This window comes from Acinonyx jubatus, chromosome C2 (assembly GCF_027475565.1).
Source record: "Acinonyx jubatus isolate Ajub_Pintada_27869175 chromosome C2, VMU_Ajub_asm_v1.0, whole genome shotgun sequence".
Classification (NCBI taxonomy): Eukaryota; Metazoa; Chordata; class Mammalia; order Carnivora; family Felidae; genus Acinonyx; species Acinonyx jubatus.
The window spans coordinates 19766846-19788886 of NC_069384.1; the positions used below are offsets into that span (position 1 = coordinate 19766846).

At 35.6% G+C, this 22041-nt stretch overlaps 1 long non-coding RNA gene across 1 annotated transcript in view; it reads left to right on the forward strand.

Annotated features, from left to right (window-relative positions):
- Nucleotides 1-14128, forward strand: part of LOC128315133 (uncharacterized) — a 99973-nt gene extending 85845 nt beyond the window's left edge. The window contains exons 2-3 of the long non-coding RNA XR_008297583.1: nucleotides 12151-12307; nucleotides 12487-14128. This is a non-coding gene — a long non-coding RNA (uncharacterized LOC128315133). The remainder of the gene's footprint in view (nucleotides 1-12150; nucleotides 12308-12486) is intronic.
- Nucleotides 14129-22041: the final 7913 nt, after the last annotated feature.

Below are 22041 nucleotides of genomic sequence, written 5' to 3' on the forward strand. Positions count from 1 at the left end.
GAATTGTGCTATTGAAAAATATCTCGCAAGGTCATATTTTCTTTCATAGATTCTATTTTCTGAATCCTCACAAATATGATGCGTGAGGTATGTTAGGAAATATTTACATTGATTCACCTATAGCCAATAAATAATGTTTCTAGCCCATAGTGTGTTACCTGTTCAATTAGATTTAATATGGTTTTATATTTACACTTTCATTTGATTGTTTATTTCATTAAGTGAGTATTAATTTACCTGTTCATGTGTCTTATTTATAAATAGTTAAGTAAAAATATGTGTTATTTCATCCTGAAATAGTAAATGGAGAAAATGTTGCTGTATCTTTTACAGTACCAAAAATGTGAAGGTCAGAATTTAGGAAGCAAATATTATTATTATTTGTTTCTAAAGCTGTGTCATGAGACAGAGTGTTTATCCTGCATACATATCTAAAAGGGTGTATTTAAAAATTGTATTTTAAAATTATTTATAGTATGTGTGTCAACTTAGCTGAAGGCATTTATTAATTAGTTTATTCATGTATTTGTTTAGGCACTTATTCAAATAAAAAGTATTAAGGGAATATATGGCCAAGCCCAGTATAAACCAACTCTTACCTTCTCTTTCCCTAAAAAATAATCTCAAAAGACAAATAACAAACCAAAAAATCCTATAGGCTTGAAACATCTATTTAAATGCTATTAACTTTACTTAATTTTATTTTACTGAAATCACACTAGGTTATTAAAAAATGAAAAGCAACAGCTGTATTTAAATAGTACTAATAGATAATCGTTTTAGTATTTTTCTTAGGATCCTCAGAGGTCTTTTTGTCTTATGTTTGGAAAAGTAAACATTCAGCAAAGGAATACTAAACACAGGTCATGGTGCAATAGGAAAAAAAAATTGAAATATTAATAGCCTTCCATTTTATGCCCATATTATTTCAGGTAAAATTTCATTTTAAGCAAGTTAAAAATATGCCTGATATATGTGATTGAAAAAAAAGCCAGAAAGGTTAAATAAATGAAAGAATGACATAAAATTTGTAATTAATATTTCATATTATTTTGAATATGTCTTTGTATGATTACATATTTATCTGCATGATAACTACTTTGGTGATATGGCTGATTAAATTAATTTTAGTGTGGGGCACCTGGGTGGATCAGGCAGTTAAGCGTGGGACTCTTGATTTCAGCTCTGTCATGACCTCACAGTTCATGCGTTTTGAGCTCTGCACTGGGCTCTGAACAGAGCCTAGCTGGATTCTCTCTCTCTGCCCTCCCCTGGTCATTCTTTCTCTCTCTCTCGAAAATAAGTAAATAAACATTAAAAATTTGATTTTAGTAAAGACATTTTATAACCTCTAATCGTGTTAATAATTTTGAAGAAGATGGTGTTTATTACTACCTAATTAATTTCATCTAAATACGTTTCTCTTTGCAATGTACGGTACTTCAAGTATACCTTTATATCAAGTTAATTTCAACTAATATCTTAAGGGATGTATGGGGTCAGGTTTGACAACACGTTCTAATATTTCTAATCTTTTATTTATACATCACTTACAAGAGACTGTTGGTAATCAAACCTTAGAAACACTAGTATGTGTTAATTTCAGTAACGAGTTTAGATTTTTAAATGTTTTTCCTTGATTCAAGATAATACAACTTGTGATACAAAACAACAGTTAGCTCAACCCTTTGCCAGTTTTTATTTGTCTATCCAAGCAGAAGAGTTCCCTCTTCATCAAAAATGAGTATGTCTTTGAACTTTCTGTCTAAAAATATTAAAATTCAACGACTCCCTGTCAGTCAAATGGATAACCAAATTTGATCATTATAAACCTGGGAAATAGTGTCATCAGTAGAAAAGAGAAAAACTACAGGGTTTTACGTTTATGAAGATAGATCGGGTGATATTTTTGAGTAGAAAATTAAATTTTAAAAGAAAACCGAAAATTCTAGAACTAAAAATAAAAACTGAAATATATAACAAAGTGGAGTTTGTTTACCGGTTCTAGTAAGAATACCATATTTTCCAGAGCCGCTGTGTATGGGGTTACCATTTGGCTTAGTTTGCTGTAGTTCGCTACAGCGTGTCACGATGCATTTGTTTCTTGTAGTAGTCAGACAAGTGAATTAAACAAGAACACAGTAGGGATCACCATTTGTGCAACTTTCCATGCCTTTCAAAATGGCACTGATTTCGTGCTGTTACCCCAAAGGCAGTATTGCTTTTATTTATTCTCTTGGCTGTGGTGTGAAAGGAAATCTTGTCAAAGTCTTCTCCTTGCCTCTCCTATAACAATAACTATCAACATAAAACGGAAGTGATGTGAGGGTCTGTCAGTTGCTAGTATATATACCCACCTAGATAAACATTTAGAAAATAGGGACTGACTTGCTGTGAGGATATGGACTCTTTGCACCCACTGAGATGAACACAGGATTGGGCCAAATTTACCACTGGATGTACATACATACTCTTAGAAGAGTCTATGATCACAGTTGGTTTCACCTGATACCAGTGTCGATTCACACTGCGTCAAAAGAGGTGCGTGCTTCCTTTTCCACATATGCCTATGGCTATAGACCCTTGGGGTAAAAGAATGAAATTATGTTTACTGTATATCCTTGCTCTGGCATCAGTGATGCTTCTCAGGACACAGCCCTGCTTTAGTCATTGGACCTGAGTCTGTAAATTGGTTCAGGTTTAAAAACTAGGTTGAGGGAATAAGGCTATCCACTGGAGTGGCTATCAACTTTCTGCTCATCTATTCTGGATATTTTTAACATATGTGTACATACATAGAGACTTCTGTTGGTGGTCTTTCTATCTTTCCCCGGGAACTATGATGGTCTTTCAGCCACCCCCATAAACCCCTGCCTAACAAGTCCTCTTTCTTGTTGTGTTGATCCTGCTATCATGGGAAGTGTGTTCTTCCTTATCTCTTGGTAGTAGTTAAGTTTTACCACCTTGCCTTTGCTGTTCCAGAATTATGTGCCATCATTGACACTAGTTCCAAAATATCACCACCTGCTAATCATTCTTGGCCTACAAACAATAGGCATTGTCAAGCATATAACAAGCACATTTATTATAACCTTAGTAAGGCTAACGTCCTTTGGTTCATCCTGAAGTACACAGTCATTCTAGCATGACCAGTCCCTCAGCCTTTTTATTGGTTTTACGCATTCTAGCATGGTGTATCTGGAAACTTAACTCCACGTGATGTACCTCATAATACTTCCAGGAGCCATCCTTAAAGTGTACTAGGGCTGAGCCCAGATGTTCTTGAAATCCACTGAATTTTGTGTTCCCTTCCTACCACAAAAATCCATATCACTTCAAATCTCTTTAATTCTTGGGGCTCCTGGGTGGCTCAGTCAATTAAGCATCCAACTTTGGCTCAGGTCATGATCTCAGTTCATGAGTTCAAGCCCTGCATCAGGCTCTGTGCTGACAGCTTGGAGCCTGGAGCCTGCTTCAGATTCTCTCTCTCTCTCTGTCTCTCTCTGTCTCTCTCTCTGCCCCTGCCCCAATCACACTCTGTCTGTCTCTCTCTCTGAAAAATAAATAAACATTTTAAAAAATCTCTTTCATTCTTATAATCTGTAGGATTGTTTTTCTGTTTCCTGCTGGTACATATTAGCCAGGTCCAACAACTCCAATCACAAATGATCTCTTTCCTCACTTACGGATTCTTGAACTCCTGTAAGCCGTGATAAAACTTAATAACTTTTGGCTAAATGGCCAAGAAGGAATGTCGGAGAAGAACCTGCTTTGCTTTGCAAGAAATCTGTCTCAGATGGACCCACTTCAGAGTCTCCAGGAATCAACTATAGTCTAACAAAGGAAAGTAAGCCACTTCTACATGTGTAGAGGGCTCAAGATTGGCTTGTTCCATAGTTTTTAATCCATTCACTCAGATTTTCCCATTCCGAGTCTTACGGTCTTATTCCTTGCATTTCTGAGTCAGTTTTTGACTTGCTGAGCAAACAGTTCAGTTAGAAGTTCTACTTTTACAGTTAGATCTGTCAGATGATCCAAATCAATTGTCTTTCAATTGCAGGAGAGTATATGTCTTTAAATGCTTATGTGAATACTTTATAACTTTCCTACCATAAATTCGATTATTAATTGGTGTACTTGAGTCTATCACTTTCTTTGTTTAATGCATTAGTGGGGCACAGTGACCATCAATCCCATAGTCCTTGTAATTGTCATTCCTCCTGTATCTCTCTATAGATACAGCCTGAAATTGATCTCATGCTTGTATTACATCCCAGCTGATCACATCTCAGATAAGGACATATAAAATAATGATCAATTGTGATCCTATAATATGCCAGAAATTAGTACCATCCATTGGCCAATCTGTTGCTATGTGATTGATGAGAGAAACAATTTCAGAATCATATAAATATATTCCATGTCCCCAGGCCACCTCTGTTACCCACTGTTTTAAGTCAGGTTTCCCAGAAGCAGACATGAGACAAGCTTCATCTGCAAGCCCTTTATTAGGGAAAGACTCCCAGAGAGACCAGTAAAGGCAGACATGGCAAAGCAAGGTATGGAATGGGAGAAGGTCAAAAAGTCACACTCCCATAAACACCGGCTTTACAGTAAATCTGTTGCAGAGATCTGGGGTATGTTACACTACATGTTTGTCCTGATATGAGAAAAGGGAGCTGGGACTTATGCAATTCCAAGTAGGTCAGTTTTGAGTTAAGGGCCCTTTTAAGAGGGATACAAATTCTCTGGCACTTCTGGGTCATACTAGGTGTTACAGTGTAGACTCAGCTATCAAAAGTTACCTGTAAAAGAGACAACAATGCTGGCTCTAAGAAGCAAAACACACAATTCTGATACTGAATAATGGTTATGTGGTGCAAAACTTAATAAAGGGAATGGAGTCTGGAGGGCAGCAGCGAGGTAGCTGTTACACCCTATCGCTCCTAGTCAAATGCAGACCAGCAGATAGAGGTGTACCTTGAAAATCCATACTACATCCTATCCCTGCAAGAAGAAGAAAGCTTTCCTTCTCCTCTGACCACAGCCCAACTAGTGAGAGACTGTCACAAGGTAGCCAATGAAAAGTTCTATTTCAAGCTCTCAGTTTATTCCAAGGGGTGTTTTGTTTATAATAGCCCTTTCAACTCTTCCCTTTCCGCTGTACTGGGTTGTACTTCTCCTTTGTTTTCTGGGCTTATGGTTTCACCGTAGTTTGTTTATCCTGAATTGTAATTGTATCTAAGTAAACTTATTTTTGCTGGTAAAAATAACTAAATTTTACTGTTAAGGTTAACAGCGGGAAGGAAGAAATCATATGATAATGAAATGAGTCAGGGCAAAAGCATTGAAGTGATAGTATGGCCTCTCTAAGAATTATATTTTGTTTAAACTTGGAAGCAACCAAGAGAGTTAGGTCTCAGATTCACTAGAAGGAAAGCATCCCAGGCAGAAAGAGCAGAAAAAGCAAAGGTCCTCAGCGGGGATCTTGTGTATTAAGCATAAAAATCCCCAAGGAAGCTGTGAATCTGGAGCATACTGGAGGAAAGAGAAGGATGCCAAGAAATAAAGTTCACAAAGTAAAGTAGAGAGCCATTGTGTGGCCAAAACCAAGTGTCCAAGCAGCCTACATGTTGACCTACTTGAGCACGTTCGCTAAGGAACAGCTGTAGAGACAGGATTGGTGGATGTGTGGCTCACTGTTCCCATGCTTAACTCTTAGGGGTGCATACAGACCTGGAAATCTGAGATGACAGATTTCAAGGAATCCACCCAGGCCCTTTGGGTCTTATGCTGTGCAAGGAAGCAATCACTGACTTCTCACACCTGGTGAAATCAGTGTTGAGCTATAACAATGTGATAAAACAGAATCTTCACCCCAGCTTCATCTTTCTGGCACTGGTAGAATTAGATGCATCTTACACACACAAACACACATACCCCAATGAAATCAGAAGTCTGTGATAAAATCTCGGTATTTGATGTGGGCTAGAGAGAGCTTTGGTTTCTCTACAGCCTCTGGTCTTCATACAGCTTTTCAAGCAACTACACATCAAGAGAAGATCTGGGGCGCCTGGGTGGCTCAGTCGGTTAAGCGTCCGACTTCAGCCCGGGTCACGATCTCGTGGTCCGTGAGTTCGAGCCCCGCGTCGGGCTCTGGGCTGATGGCTCAGAGCCTGGAGCCTGCTTCTGATTCTGTGTCTCCCTCTCTCTCTGCCCCTCCCCCGTTCATGTTCTGTCTCTCTCTGTCTCAAAAATAAATAAACGTTAAAAAAAAAAAAAGAGAAGATCAGACATGGTCTTGTAAATCATGGTGTGGCAACTGGGTTTTGCTCTTGGTCAGATGTCAGCCACCAGGAAATTTGTAAATACAAATATCAAGATCTGACTTAAGATTTCAAAGAGCAGTTATGGCTTCACTAGCATCTGCAAAAGTGGAAGCAGGGGGATCAGTTAAGAAACTATTAAAATAACCCAGGTGTGGAACGATTATCGATGGGACAGTGTGGAGACAATGGTATGATGAAAAGTGGATGAATTCCAGATATATTTCAAAGGTAGAGCTAATAAGATTTTTTGAAAGACTCGTAATAGGGTATGAAAGGAAGAAAAGAATAAGTGATGACAGCAAGTATTTTCACCTGTGTAATTGAGAAACTTGAAACTTCGTCAATGTATAGGGAATGAGGGTAGCTACCAAAGAGACAGGGATGAAGGACCAGACCCTGAGGCACTGTGACATTTAGAATCCAGAATGTGAAGAAGAATGAAACAGAACACTGACTAGGATTGGCCATGTGTGTAAGTGGAAAATAAGATGAAGTTAATATACCGAAGACCAAATGAGCAAATCCTCTCAGAAGAAGAGAGAAACCAGAAATGTCAAATCCTGGTGATGGGCAGGTATTAAGCAAGGGATCTGGCAATATAAAGATCATTGGTCACGCCCTGATTACTTGCCTGGATTATTGCAATTAAATCTGTCCCAGGTAGGGTTACCTTGAAAACAGACTCTGCAATGGAGACATATGCACACACTTTATTGAGGAGGGCTTTCTAGAACAACACTTGTAAAAAATAACTGGGAGCATGACCAGGGGGAAGGAGAAAGCTGGACTGTGATTCAGTTGCAAGAAGCCTTTACCAACCATCCAGGAAGTTTTAGACTGGGATAACCCTTCAGAGACAAACTGAACTGAAGTTCGGGGGCCAGGTGTAAGCCTTGGGTGAGCGTCTTCCTCCAGCCAAGGGAAATTCCTCACACCGACTCATCTGGAAGCCATCAGCCGCCAACCCTCTCAGCAACTTGTGAAATGAGTGCTTTATCCCTGATGGAGAGTCTGCATGATGTTTCACAGGATCCAAGAGAAGGTAATAACTGGTCACCCTGCTTCCCTCCTTGTTCTCTCATCGTCTATTTGCAACCCAGCAGTCAGAGTAATTTTGATAAAACAGAAGCCATGTCATGTGGAAAACCCACCGATAGCTTCCCCCCTTCCCTTCTTCCTGAAAGTAAACACCAAAATGAATACAGAGGCCTGAGATGGCCAGTACAATGTCTCCCTGCATCATTTGTCTGTATTTGCTTCTGTCTCCCTTTTGCCCACTGCTTTGAAGCCTTTTTTTAATAGAGAGGATGCCCCCCAACCCAGACATTTTGTACGTTCTTTTCCTTTACTTTGGATGCTCTTCCCCTAGAGAATCACAGCACTATCTTTTCACTTCCTTCTTTGATAAAATATTACCTTCTCAAAGGAATTCCTTTATCACCTTACATAATATCCTAATAAACTGACTTCTCAAAACACTATTTCTCATCCTGCCCCAGATCTATCATATTTGTAAACTTCTATGTAGTTCAAATATTTATTTTGTTTAATGTTGGGCTATTCCCACAGAAGTCACGGGGGCAATATTGTGTGTGTCCCAGCACTAAAAATGGGCTGTAGAACAATGCTGACAGAGAGAGAATCTCCAGGGAATATTTGGTGAACAAATGAATGAATGTGTGAATAAATGGATGATAAACATTTGCCTTTCCAATATCAATTTGGATAAATTTCATCAGAAAAAACATAAGTGTGATCATAGTGATTTTCTTGGTGAGCAGATGAGTTCTTATACCTACAAATAAGATCTTATCAGCACACTGGGATACTATAATAAAAAGGCATTCATTATAAATTTTTTTAAAAAATATTATAGAATATCAGAATTACTTGGATATTAGCAGTGCATTATATGAAGAAATTTGTTACTGAATGCCACAATATTATCAACCAAAAAATGTACAATATACAAAAATCAATAAACTTAGAGCTACTAAACTGTAGCTTTTATTTTTATGTTTTATCTTTAATTACATGCTTATTCACTTTGAGTTTCTTCCACTATGTGACCACCACTTAAAGAATAGTGAGACTAGGAAAAACTTGACTTATTTCTGTGAAAATTAGCAATGTAAGATCACTTTGAGAATGACTTAATTTAATTGGCTTATGTGTTAAAATGAGCAGGTTAGGTAAAATGTGGGTGTAAAGTATATTCATGTATGTCTAAATATATATCAGTTGTTCTGACAAATTACCGAAGCATGAAATTTCTCACACATCACTTTTATTTGAATAATTTTCCAAGATAGCATTTTTTGTTGATGCTTGATATTGAACTATTTTTGTTTTAGCTGGCATTCTATACAATGTGATTAAATTATATATTTGCATCAGTAGAAATATGCCATGTTGCTTCATCATTCAAACATAATGGGAGCACTGGATTACGTTAAATACATAGAGTTGAAGCATGATTTAGAGATTTGTATGAAAAGCTACTGATAAAGCCACCTCAATATTATGCTTGCTCATTCTTGTTCTTTATTTTAAAACATATTCCATATTCTAAAGATAATTGGTCTGTTCAAACTCAAGTTTTACAATGGTAATTTCATATTAATGCGTAAAATATGTTTTCAATCATTGTCACCTGTAAAAATGTTCATTTATTAATTGATTGTCTTTTCGGGAGTAGGTTTCCTACATAAAGTAGTATGCAAGCTTAAAAGGAAAGGGAAAAAATACATAAAGTCTACTAATGACATAAAATATCTCTTTTTCATATACAATAAAACAGAGACAACTTCATAGTGATTTAAAAGGTTGACCCATGAATTATGTTTTTAACTGAACCACCGCCAATGAATTCTTACGAAGGATCTTGGGATATTTACATGTTTGAAATTACTCCAAAATCTATGCCATTATGAGAATTTCTTATGTCTTCTGCCTTGTCTCTAATCCATCCCACTCCTACCTTTCCTATTTTCCCCAAGATATTCAGCTAAAACAAGAGAAGTATCTAACTAAATATAGATAAGTTGCCCTTAAAAAGTAGTTCGCACGTAATCTCATTAAAGAAAGATAAATTAAAATCGATGCCAAATTTATTTCAGAATTTTCCATAGGACCCACTTCATAAGATAAGATAGTCTTGTGGTTGACCCCAAGCCTGTCTCATATACTGGATCTTTAGAAGTTTATGTGAACAAAAGATAATAAAGCTACTTACATTGTGCATTTTTTAAAGAGAAATATAATGAAATAATTAATACATGTACTTTGTTTCAAAATTGTGTTTGATATTTAATAAATAATAACTATAACTGAAATTAGTATCTGTTTATCTTTAGAGATGTGGTATATACCTACTTCTCCAATAGATTTATTTTATTCTTCTTGCAGATTTCCTGAAATAATGCTTACTATTGCCTTTCATACAGAAGAAATGTGTGTTCTATGAAAGCTTTATGTGATAGCCATTGCTGGCTTGTGCAGATCATAGGGAGAAAGACGTGGGGTGAGTGGTCAAGAGGTACTTTACCTGATTCATGGTAATAACTGCCTCTAGGGAAGTCAGACAGGAATGTGATGGAAAATGGTTCAGTGCTAATAATAAAAGATTTAGTCTTCTAATATTTTATTAATCATGGCTATTAAAATTTGGATATGTAAAATATTTTTCTTATATTTTAGTTAAAACAAAAAAAGTTATGTGAAATCCATGTATCATTCTTTTACTCAATTTTCCTTGTATCCTCATTTAACATATTTTACACATTAACTTATTACAGGAAGCTGGGCAAAAGTTGAGGACCGACTGTTCATTACCTTAACTCTGTTTCAGTAATATCTGATAACTAATCCATCATAATGTGTTCCCACATTTATTTTGCTTTGATGTTTTAAACGTTAATTCTTCTTAAGCTCCATATATGCGTGATAAATTAAATATGATTAAGTAAATGAATATAACGCTTAAGATATGTTATAAAGATATCATTTGCAATTTACTTATGACATTTTGGTGGCATTTTGTTCTTCCTGTTCTCAAATTTTGTTCTGTAGTCCACATTCTCAATATTTTCTATGAGCCTTCTTGTTCTGGGTGTTGCTAGATTCACCTCCCCCGGTAAAACAGACTCTCCAATTGTACTTTTTTAACGTTAATTTGCACTTAAAATGTATTACGTATCTAGACGCATTTCCAGTGTAAGAAGGAAGATAAACCTAGATTTATATACACACATAAATCTTTGATTTACATATTTTGAGTCAGTGATGAAGATTTGGGTCTAGGGAGGATGGAGTAGATTAATCAATAGAAAAGGTACGAGATGTAATCAGAGCACCTCAAAAGGATGATTTGGTTGCCTATTCTGAAGGAATATGTTTACAAGTTCACTCTGGAGTGGTGACATTGAGCCTTGCTAATATAGTGACATCATCTTTGAATCGTCTTTGGCAGTTTTCATGCCAACTTCCAGAGAAACAGGTTCACATGATATGAATTTACCTTACCTTGAGAAAACATGGTAAAACACATAAGGATACAAAGGCGGTGAAGCCAGGAGAACAAATTCAACCTGTGTAGTCAGTTCACACACTTCATTCCCTTCATTGAGGTGCCCCCAGATGTCCCACTGCCATAGGTAAGCCAGCACGTCAAACGCTAGGTGCCCTCAACGTGACATTTACATTCTGAGACTTGTTTTGCATCCCTCTGAATCAACCTCATCTGTGTGCGTATACAGTGGAACAGCTTGCTTTCATGCGTATCTGAAGAAAGGTAGCCCAGAGAAACATGCTATGAGTTCTGATTTTCCAGAATCCATAAAATAAACGAACATAGCTCTTACGCTACTTTTGCTTGCCTTACTTTCAAAATATCTTCACATCAAACTGCATTTTATACGTTTTACATTTGATATAATTTTGGCTGAACACTCTGGGCTAATTTCTAGCTGTCAAGTTTTTGATTCTGTATCAATTCCATTTTTAAATATTTTACCGTGGTAACATATAACATGAAATTTGCCATTTTAAACATCCGAAGTGTAAAATGTGGTGACTTGAGCTACATTCACATTGTTGTGCAACAGGCATGAATTTTTGGTTACCCAACACAGAAACTTTGTATCCATTGAGCATGAAGCCACACTCTCACCTTCCCTCAGTCTCTGATAACCTGTAATCATTTCCGTCCTTGGAATTTGTCCATTCCAGATTTTTCATAGAAGTGGAGTTGTGCAACATTTGTCCTTTTATATCTGATTTCTTTCACTTAGCATAGTGTTTTCAGTGTTGACCCATGTTGGAGTATTTATCAGTATTTCGTTCCTTGTTTGTGGTTAATAATATTCCATTGCCACATTTCATTTATTATTCATCTGTGGATAGCCGCTTGGATTGCTTCTACCTTTGGCTATTTTAAATAATGCTGCAATGAGCATTGGAGACAAATACCTGTTTGAGTTCCTGTGTCTAATTCTTTTGGGCAAACCCTTAGCAATGGAATTGCTGTGTCATATGGTAATTCTATATTTAACTTTTTGAGGAGCTATCAAAATATTTTCCACAGTGGACCCGCCATTTTTATTCCTAACAATATATGTGGGTTCCAATTTTTCCACATCTTTACTAAAGCATACTGTTTGTTTGTATGTGTTAATTATAGCCATCCTAGTAGATGAGAAGTGGTATCTCATTGTGGCTTTGATGTCTATTTCCCTAGTGACTAATGATGCTGAGAATCTTTTTATGTGTTTATTGTCTGTTTATGTATCTTTTCTTAATGTGTTTTTTTTTTAATTTTGAGAGAATGCAAGCTGGGGACGGGCAGAGAGAAAAGGGAGCAGAGAATCCCAAGCAGGCTCTGCGCTGACAGCAGCAAACCCATCGTAGGGCTCGAACTCATGAACGGGGAGATGATGACCTGAACTGAAGTTGGAAGGCCAACCGACGGAGCCACGCAGGTGCCACTGTTTATATATCTTCTTTACAAAAATGTACAGTCAAGTCCTTTGACCATTGGTTACATTAGTTTGCTTGTCCTTTTTTGTTGCTGTTGTTTAATTGTGATAAGTTTTATATATGTTGGATATTAAACCCTTATCAGAGATATTTTTTGCAAATATTTTCTGTCATTCTGTAGGCTCTCTTTTCACTCTCTTGGTAACATGGATGCACAAAAGAAGTGCTCAAAGCTGCTTACTACATCATTTTACTTACGTCACTCCTGCGTCTATTTCTTCCCACTTAGAAATATTCCAAAATGCTATGTGGAACAACAACATATAAAGCAATCAAGCCACCTCTGTTCAAAATATATGCTTTTCAGTTGTTAAACAGACATTGAGACATGTATCGCTTTCACTGTGACACGGACAAGTCCATCATCTTCAGAAGATCGTTATGTTTCTTTCCGTTTTTATATTTCTAGATATTTCCCAGATATGAAGTAGAGATGGGATCCACAAAAATACATTGCTTGAAAATTATCACAACAATATCATCTTGTTTTAGTAATTTTTGCATTTGGTGAAGCATCTTAACTGTACATGTTTTGAACATATTAAAATATTACCCATCTTCCAAGGAAAAAACGGATAAAAGCATATTTATTCATAACATCATTTTAAAATATTTCAGAGTTCTTGATATGGGGCCTGATTAATATTTATGATTTAAAAGCTGTATTTTATAGCGGGGAGCCAACCTGGAGTGAGCAGAATGTTCTCCAAGTCAAATTCTTGGAGAACCAGAGAATTCTAATACATTGATGTACATGCAAGTATATTTATTGAAAACTAATCATCCTGTAGCTCTTGTCTTTGAGGCTCTAATACATTTCATTTTAAATGATGAACAATTAGCTGTACTTTGCTAATCATCTTAACATATGAATGTTTCTGACTATGTTTAATTTTGGAGGAAGGAAAGAAGATAAGCAGGGAATTAGATATTAGCATTCTTATTGTTAAATGTAAACTTATTATTTCCTTACTTCCATCTCTAAATAGCCACGAGAAATCCACAAACTTTTTAAATCAGTTGTTAGGGTAGAAAAATGGTATTTATGTTTCCCTCTGTCTGATTAAATAGATAGATAACAAAGAAACTGGAGGAGATTCTTTAAATAAAAAGTCTGTAAATTGCATTTCAGGATTTCTGTGTTTAGCACAATGGAAATATTTAAATAAATACTCTACTGAGTTAGGTTTTCTAACAACTTAAGATAGTCCCAGGGAGCTCTTTTGGCATTTTTGGAACTTAATATGTAAGATATACACATGAACATAAATAATCATATACACTGTTAGTATTATTTTGAGCAAATTATTATCATCTTAGATTGATTATGAATAATCAATGATGGCACAGTCTTAAGGCAAGAATCCCAACCACAGTATCTGAAGAAAGGAAATGGAATGATTTGGAAATGGGAGTGGTTGTCTGTGAAGAATTCTTTTCCCTGAGGCTTGGGGACAGACAGGGTTTCCTGGCACAAAGTATATCAGGTAGGGACATGTGAGAGGAACAAAGTCTCTACCCCAGAAGCTTTTAGTGAGAGCAATATCTTCAGGGGACATCTAAGTTTTATTAAAGGGAAGAAGGTGACTAAGCCATCTAGGAGTATCATTTTCTATCAGAGGCCTTTTAAAAATGACTCATTTAATTCAATTCATAGCCTCATTTTAATGATACTCAATTGTATAACTTTCTTTGCTTTAATTCACTGTTCTTTCCATACTTTGTGAAATTTCATTTATTTATTTGATTGTTATTTTGTTTTACTTGTCTTGATTTTTATGCCAATATTATAGTCACTCAAGAAAAGCGGAGATTATATATAATTTGCTTAATAAATGTATTCATTTATAAAGCATAGATGTCTTATTTATTATTTATGAATAATGAATATACTGTAGTCATGAGCCTCCCTCTAAGGGATGCCTGCTCAATGAGGGAAAAAGATGGATTGGTTATTGTCTTTGTCAAGAAGCATGTACCTTTTTTAAAAAGTTTAAATTTGGGGGATTTTTTTTTATCTCAGTGAGTACTAATTTCCTAATCTGTAATGTTAGCGCAATAATAGCTGCCATAATTGTATCACAGCATAATAAGATCATATAAGAAAATTAGTTCTTATCTGCTAAAAATAAATTCATGGCATGATAAAATTAACAAAGACTAGAATCCAAAAAGGCTTTTCCATCAAAAACTTCAGAAGGAGGATGACTTATATTTAAACAATGGTGTTTCACTGGATACGGGTCATATGTTAGAATATGTCACTTTATTTTTTAAAATATATTTAGTTACCTCTTAGAGAGAGAGAGAGAGAGAGAGAGAGAAAACACAAGCAGGGGAGGGGCAGAGAAAGAGACACACAGAATCCGAAGCAGGCTCCAGGCTCTGAGCTGTCAGCACAGAGCCCAACGCGGGGCTCGAACTCACGAACTGTGAGATCGTGACCTGAGCCCAAGTCGGTTGCTTAACTGACTGAGCCACCCAGGTGCACCTAAGATAAGTCACTTTAAATTCCTATATATATAAGTTTAATTCCACATCTAAGTTCCATTGATGATAAACGTCCTTATAGTCATACGTTTTTATCTTTTGCCACGGAGATTTATTGTTCTAGCTTGCAAGATCATCTTAGCATTAGAAGCTGAAGAATAAGGTCTGAGCTTTCAGTGTAAGGCTCCGGGTCCAGCCATTGTGTGCTGATAAATATTTAGTAACCGGTTTTACAGAAAAAAAAAATAAACCAATATGCATTTTGCTCGTGTGCATGGTGCAAATACCACCACAATGCGTGATTTTAAGCCGTGTAACTTTATTGAACGTGGAGTAGACGTGTAAGTTGGAGTGCTTACTACTTTCATGTTTAGTGGATTTTAATTTATTTTGAATTGGTAAAACTCAGTGTTTGATGAATGTTTTTAACAACTAACTTGTGAAATTTTCCGAAAGTCACTGTTGGAGCCAATATGGAGCCGTTCCAGCACATGCTAGCTAGGTAGGGCCCAGCCACACTGCCTCCTCCTTTGTCCTGCCATGTCTCCAGCTATATCACACTGAGTAGACTTGATTCCATGCTTAATAGAAAATGCCAACTTGACTTTTCAACGTTTTGCCCTTTGCCTTTCCCTTCTCCTCCATATTAGAATGTTCCCTAAGAATTCAAAAGCCAAGGAAATACACGCCAGCTGAAAAACAGCACATCTTTCTGCAACTCCAACCTATCTTCATGCAATGGCACAAAAAGTGCCCGACAACCGTCCCGGAAGCTTTTCCGCCATGTTGTTAGTAGTGGTTTCTTGGGAGAGTTAACTTGGTCAGTTCTTACTAATAAATTCTACACTCTGAACACTGACTTTTTAAAAAATGATTTTGTTTATCTAGCAGCTGTTTAGGAGAGAATGAGAATGATCGGAGGATTAGAGCTCTTTTGAAACTGAGCTGCCCATTTTGATGTCTATTTTTTCGGTGTTGTATACGATTATCCTATTTACTAAAGAACAAATGACCACTTTTTGGTACTGGTGTCAAATACTAAAAAAGCACAACCAGGAAATGAATAAATACAGCAGTTGAAGGCCAGAGAGAAAAATGCCATGGACATGCCAATTACTTTTTGTTGTTTGATCCCATGGTAGATTTCCGCGCTGATTATACGGTGCGTCTGGACAGGCATAGACCTTATTGATCTAAGGTAGAGCTGCCAGCCAGCATGGAGAAAGATAAAAGCTTTCAAATGTGGAAATGATTAAAGCACCCTTCCAATTCATCTTCAACTGTAATAGGAAGAGAGGCTGCTCAATTGCAAGCTACATCAGTAATGTACAAGATAATCAGTCTACTTTTGCATAATCTATACATAATTTCCTCAAACCCCTCTCTTGTTCATTTCCAAACACAAGTTTTCCTCCATGTCAAGTATTCTAGGAAATTTTGGTCCCTTATTCCAAGGGATTTGTTTGCTAAGAGGAGTTACATTTGGACAATACAACCCCGATTCATTTTCTCGATATCATTTTAAATTACTTACTAACAATTTCTCTATGATTTCCTAATTGAATATTGCACCATACTATTAACGGTTAATGAAGTACAGAAATACAAAAGTTTCTTTCCAATAACTTTTAGTATCAAAGAATTTTATACACAAACAAACCAAAAAAAAAAAAAAAACCCACAAGTGCCAATGAAGGCATTGTGGGGGGGGGGGGGGAGGCAGATGTATCCTGCCACCAATTAAAAGTTAAATTTAACTTCTCACTTCTTCAATTGTTTCATCTAAAATAAAATAAATAAAATAAAAAGAATAAAATAAAAACAAAAACAAAAGAAGAATTTAAATTAAAGATCAGTTTATTGCTTTCCATTTTCAAGTATTTTAGTATTTCATTATATACATGTACATACACACACAGTTATGTGGGTATATATTCATGCACAAAACCATATCAATCAAATGTCATAAACTAGGTCGCATGACTAAGGTCATAGGGACAAAGGAAATTAAAAGGTGGGTAGGGATCAGGGTGGAATGGGAGACAGAGAGGGAAGAAAACAGATGAGTCTTTATTAATTTTGAAACAGAAAGAGAGTTAACAACAAAACAGTTTTGTTAAACAGAAATCCTACCATTAATATAGCTCAGTTCTACACACTTCTATTTTCTTCCCCAGAGAATCAACCTTAACATCATACTTTCATTACAGTGTCAAGGGAAATAATTTGGTTAACCTATTTATTAGCCATCATCCCAATGTGAGTGGTCTACATATAAAGCTTCCAGAAAGTGTATTGCCTTAAATTTTGTACATTTGGAAGTATTTAGCTTAATCCAAATACAACTGCTAAAATAAAAAAAAAAAATGAACAGCAAAGACAGTATATAAATATAACAAAACAGTATATTTTTAAAGGAATAGGGGAAAACGAGGAGTGATGAGATGACTAATAAAGTCCAAATATTCAAAACAAGAGGAGCGGAAACAATCCTCATATAACTAGAGAACAGTCATTATTTCTGAAAATACTGACGAGGTTATGGCGGCTCCTTTGTCACCAGCAGCTCGCTGCCATGCTTTCCGTGATGCTCAGCGTCATACCTCGTCTCCTAGTTGTTAGAGTTCTTAAAACTCAACCATCAGCATATACCATTTAGCTAATTAATTTTGTAAGTTATCTCACATACATCATTTCATTTTACCCTCAAAATAACTCACTGAGTACTGGCATGAAGGAATTCATAGATGAACCTTAAGTTTATAAGCATCTTATAAATATTCATGCATATAATTTTCATATATCAAATATTTTCTATGTTCATAGGTATTTTTTCATACAGCGATACAGCATATATGGCTGAACAAGTGTTTTCTTTACACATGATCATTTAAATAAGCTATTAAAAATGTGGAATATTCAATAGTTTTAACATAAAGTTTTTTGCATTTTCATGCTGAACACTGAATGCATTGCTTTCTTTGAAATAACTAAATGATTAATTTTACTTTAAATTCCTGTCATGGTCTAAAATGACCCCACAGATCTGAATTCATTAAGTGACAACATTATAATATCTAACTTAATAATCTGAGGAGGAAAAGCCTGGGAAGTTATGGGAACGTTGACTGATTGCAATTCATCTGAAATTATCTGTTCATTACCAAATCACATCCTTGACAGCTTAACAAGTCAACTTTCATAATGATAATGAAGCAGATAACACTACCCTGTACATATAGATGTGGTTTCATAAAATTCAAGATATTTACTCATAGGATACTAAAGCTTGATTATATTCTTGATTATACTTTGGAAACTTATATTCAACTGTATGTTTTATCAGTTATTAAAGCTGGTAGGTTTTTTTTCTTAAGCCATAATGAGGTATTTCTGTGAGAGTACATACATTTAAATTGTTTTCTAGTATTTTGCATATACATCCTTTTGAATATGTAAACTTTTTCAATACAATTTAGTAATTTTGTACAATGGATAGGAATGAGTTACTAGAGTAATCTTGAAGACTTCTAGAAAGTTCTCTGAAGTGTGAGATTTTAATTATGACTAAATACTGAAAAAAAAAACTTTTTAAAGAATTCCATGGGGAAAAAACATGCCAATATAATCACAGTTTAAGAAACAGAATAACTTCTTGAGGTTTAACAGTAACTTCTTCAGGCATTTGTAAGATTTCAAGGTATTCTGTACCTGTACTATATGAGATTGGTTAAATTTTAAGAGCACACTTTACTTAAAGAAGTAGACTAAATTTTTGTCTTGGAAACTTCAACATTTCTAAAGTCACGTGAATCCTATTGAAAGTAACAAATCATTTAATTTAATGAGGACTTCAGTAGGTGTTGCTAGAGGTGAGATTATTCTTAGAGAAATACCATGGAATACTTGTCTCAATTCATTACTGCACATGCCTGTTAAGTTTTAAATGTGCTGCTGCATGGTCTGGGAGGCATTAAAATATAAAACAATATGAGCGAGCATCTTAAACATTTATCACCATGCTTTAGGCAAGACAATACATCTTTGTGCAAACTGAACTTACCTTAGAAGTCATTTTGTTTCCATGCTTCTGCTACAAAAACAACTATTAATTTAAAATCTGAATGAAAAAAAAAGAGATTCAGGACAATTGTAAAACATACAAAAGCTTTGGGATATTTAAAGTATGTGGTTTAAAGAATTGGTAACTCCATAAAAAGGCGATTGTAAGGAAACATGAAGTAGGAAAACCATTTTAAATTTGTCAAATGAGGGGTGCCTCGGTGGTGCAGTCGGTTAGGTGTCTGACTTCAGGTCATGATCTCTACGGTTTGTGGGTTTGAGCCCCATGTGGGGCTCTGTGCTGACAGCTCAGAGCCTGGAGCCTGCTTCAGATTCTGTGTCTCCCTCTCTCTGTACTCCTTCCCCACTCACACTCTGTCTCTCTCTCTCAAAAATAAAGATTACAATTTTTTTTAAAATTTTTTTATTTGTGAAATGATGCTAGAAAATACAAATCAAAACTATAAGATATCATCTCACGCCTGTGAGAATGGCTAAAACCAACAATACAAGAAACAACAGGTGCTGGGGAGGATGTGGAGAAAGGGGTACCCTTTTGCATTATTGGTGGGAACATAAAATGGTGCAGCCACTCTGGAAAACAGTATGGAAGTTCCTCAAAAGGTAAAAATAGAACTACCCCACAATCCAGCAATTACTAGATGTTTACCAAAAGAATACAAAAATACTAATTTAAAGGGATGCATGTACCTGATGTTTATAGCAGCATTACCTACAAGAGCCAAATTATGGAAACAGCCCAATGTCCATTGACGCATGAATGGATAAAGAAGATGTGACATACATATATATATACACACACACATATATATGTATATATACACACATATATGTATATATAGAGAGAAATATACATAGAGAAATATATATAATTTATAATATATATTTAAAAATATATTTATAAAATATTTATATAAAATATATATTTATTATATATTATATACTTACATATTCATAAATATATATATATAATGGAATATTGCTTAGCCATAAAAAAAGAATGAAATCTTGCCATTTGTAACGACATGAATGGAGCTACAGATTATTACGTGAAATGAAATAAGTCAATCAGAAAAAGGCAAATACCATACGATTTCACTCATAGATGAAATTTAATAAATCAAACAAAGAGCAAAGGGGGAAAAAGAGACAGAGAGGCAAACCAAGAAATAGACTCTTAACTATAGAGAACAAACTGCTGGTTACCAGAGAGGGGGGTTGTTAAGTAGGTGATGGGGATGAAGGAGGGCACTTGTGATGAGCACCGGGTGTTATAGGGAGGTGTTGAATCACTATATTGTACACCTGAAACCAATATTGTGCTGTATGTTAACTAACCGGAATTTAACTAAAAACGTTAAAAAGTTCTAATGCAAAAGTAAGTGGCAAATTGGTCAGCTGATTTTAGTGGATTTTAAGCCCTTAAATGAAAGAAATGGAGAAATTGCAAGTGAGTCATCTCAAAATACATACTGAATTTTCCTAATTAAATATGAACATAAACACATACAAAAAAATTGCTAACCTGATCTAGAAGAAACAAATTTATAGCAGTTGATCCTTTGTACAATTTATACTTTATACTACTTATAGTATACTCTTATACTATTTACAGAAATCCTGTATGATGTCTCTAGATGCCAACAAATATATTAACAATTCCCAATTTCCTGGGCATTTTCAGTATATCAAATTACTTTTAATCCTCTAAACATGATAATAGTGAGTAATTTTCCCCAAAATGCTATGCATTTCAATGGACAGTCACAAATAGCTGCCTTATTTGAATCATTTCGAACAATTGCTCCAGCAAAAAATAAGTTTTTGATGCTGACTTTGCTGAAAACTAAGTTTTTCAATGGTATATTAAATTACAAAATACATGGGCGCCTGGGTGGCTCAGTCAGCTGAGTGTCTGACTTTTGGTTTCCGCTCAGGTCACGATCTCACCATTGGTGGGTTCGAGCCCCACATCAGACTCTGCACTGACAGTGTGGAGCCTGCTTGGGATTCTCTCTCTCTTTCTCTCTCTGCACCTCCCCTGACTGAGTGGTTGCTCTCTTTCTCAAAATAAATAAACATTAAAAAAGAAAACAAAGAAAAATATATCCCCTATTTCCCCGATTCTCTTTGCATGGTATCGAGCCCACCTATTGTTGGACACTGCTTATCTTTTCACGTCTCTTTTCCAGAACACTGTCAGACAGTACATGCTTTAGTCTAGAATTTCACAAATATTTTTGGCCACATAACGCTCTTTTTTATGTTTAAATATTATAAGGACAAAACACTAGCAGGGGCACAATGAAATGAAAGAGACCCTTGAATTAAAAAGAACAGAGCAATTAACTTAATTATAGTAAAGTGTTATTGACATTTGATGCATAATTTTATATAAAAGGTACAACAAATATAACTACAAATTTATTACATGGAGATAGAAATAGCAAAATGATTGCATTATGCCATATTGTGATACATAATGACTACAACAAAATTTGTAGAGCACAAGACTCTGCTCTTTGTTTGGACACACACAGCCTGCTTTTCTCCATACATGCTTGGCAGAGGAATTCTAAACTTACAGTGTTTACTTAAAATTGGGAGAAAATGATAAAAGAGACCAATGATCATCAAATATACAAACTAAATTCATATAACATTTGCTTATGCCAAGCCAAAATGTTAACAAATATATAAATACTTTAAAACACCTTCTTAGATTAAAATGTATGTTTAATTTTTTTTTTATTCTTTTCTTATTTTTGAGAGAGAGACAGTGAGACAGAGTGCGAGCAGGGGAGGAACAGAGAGAGAGACACACAGAACATGAAGTGGTATCCAGGGTCTGAGCTGTCAGCACAGAGCCCGATGTGGGGCTCGATCTCAGGAAGCACAAGATCACGACCTGAGCCGATGTCAGGCGCTTAACCGCCTGAGCCACTCATGCGCCCCCAAAGATGTATGTTTAAAAACAATTTTCTGTTTTAAAAAACCCTGTCAATTTTACTCACCGAAAGCTTATTTCCTTTTCCAGCATATATCAGCCCTGTGCAGACATCAATTTTTAGCCATCTCTTCATAAAGGTTTCCGGAGACTAAT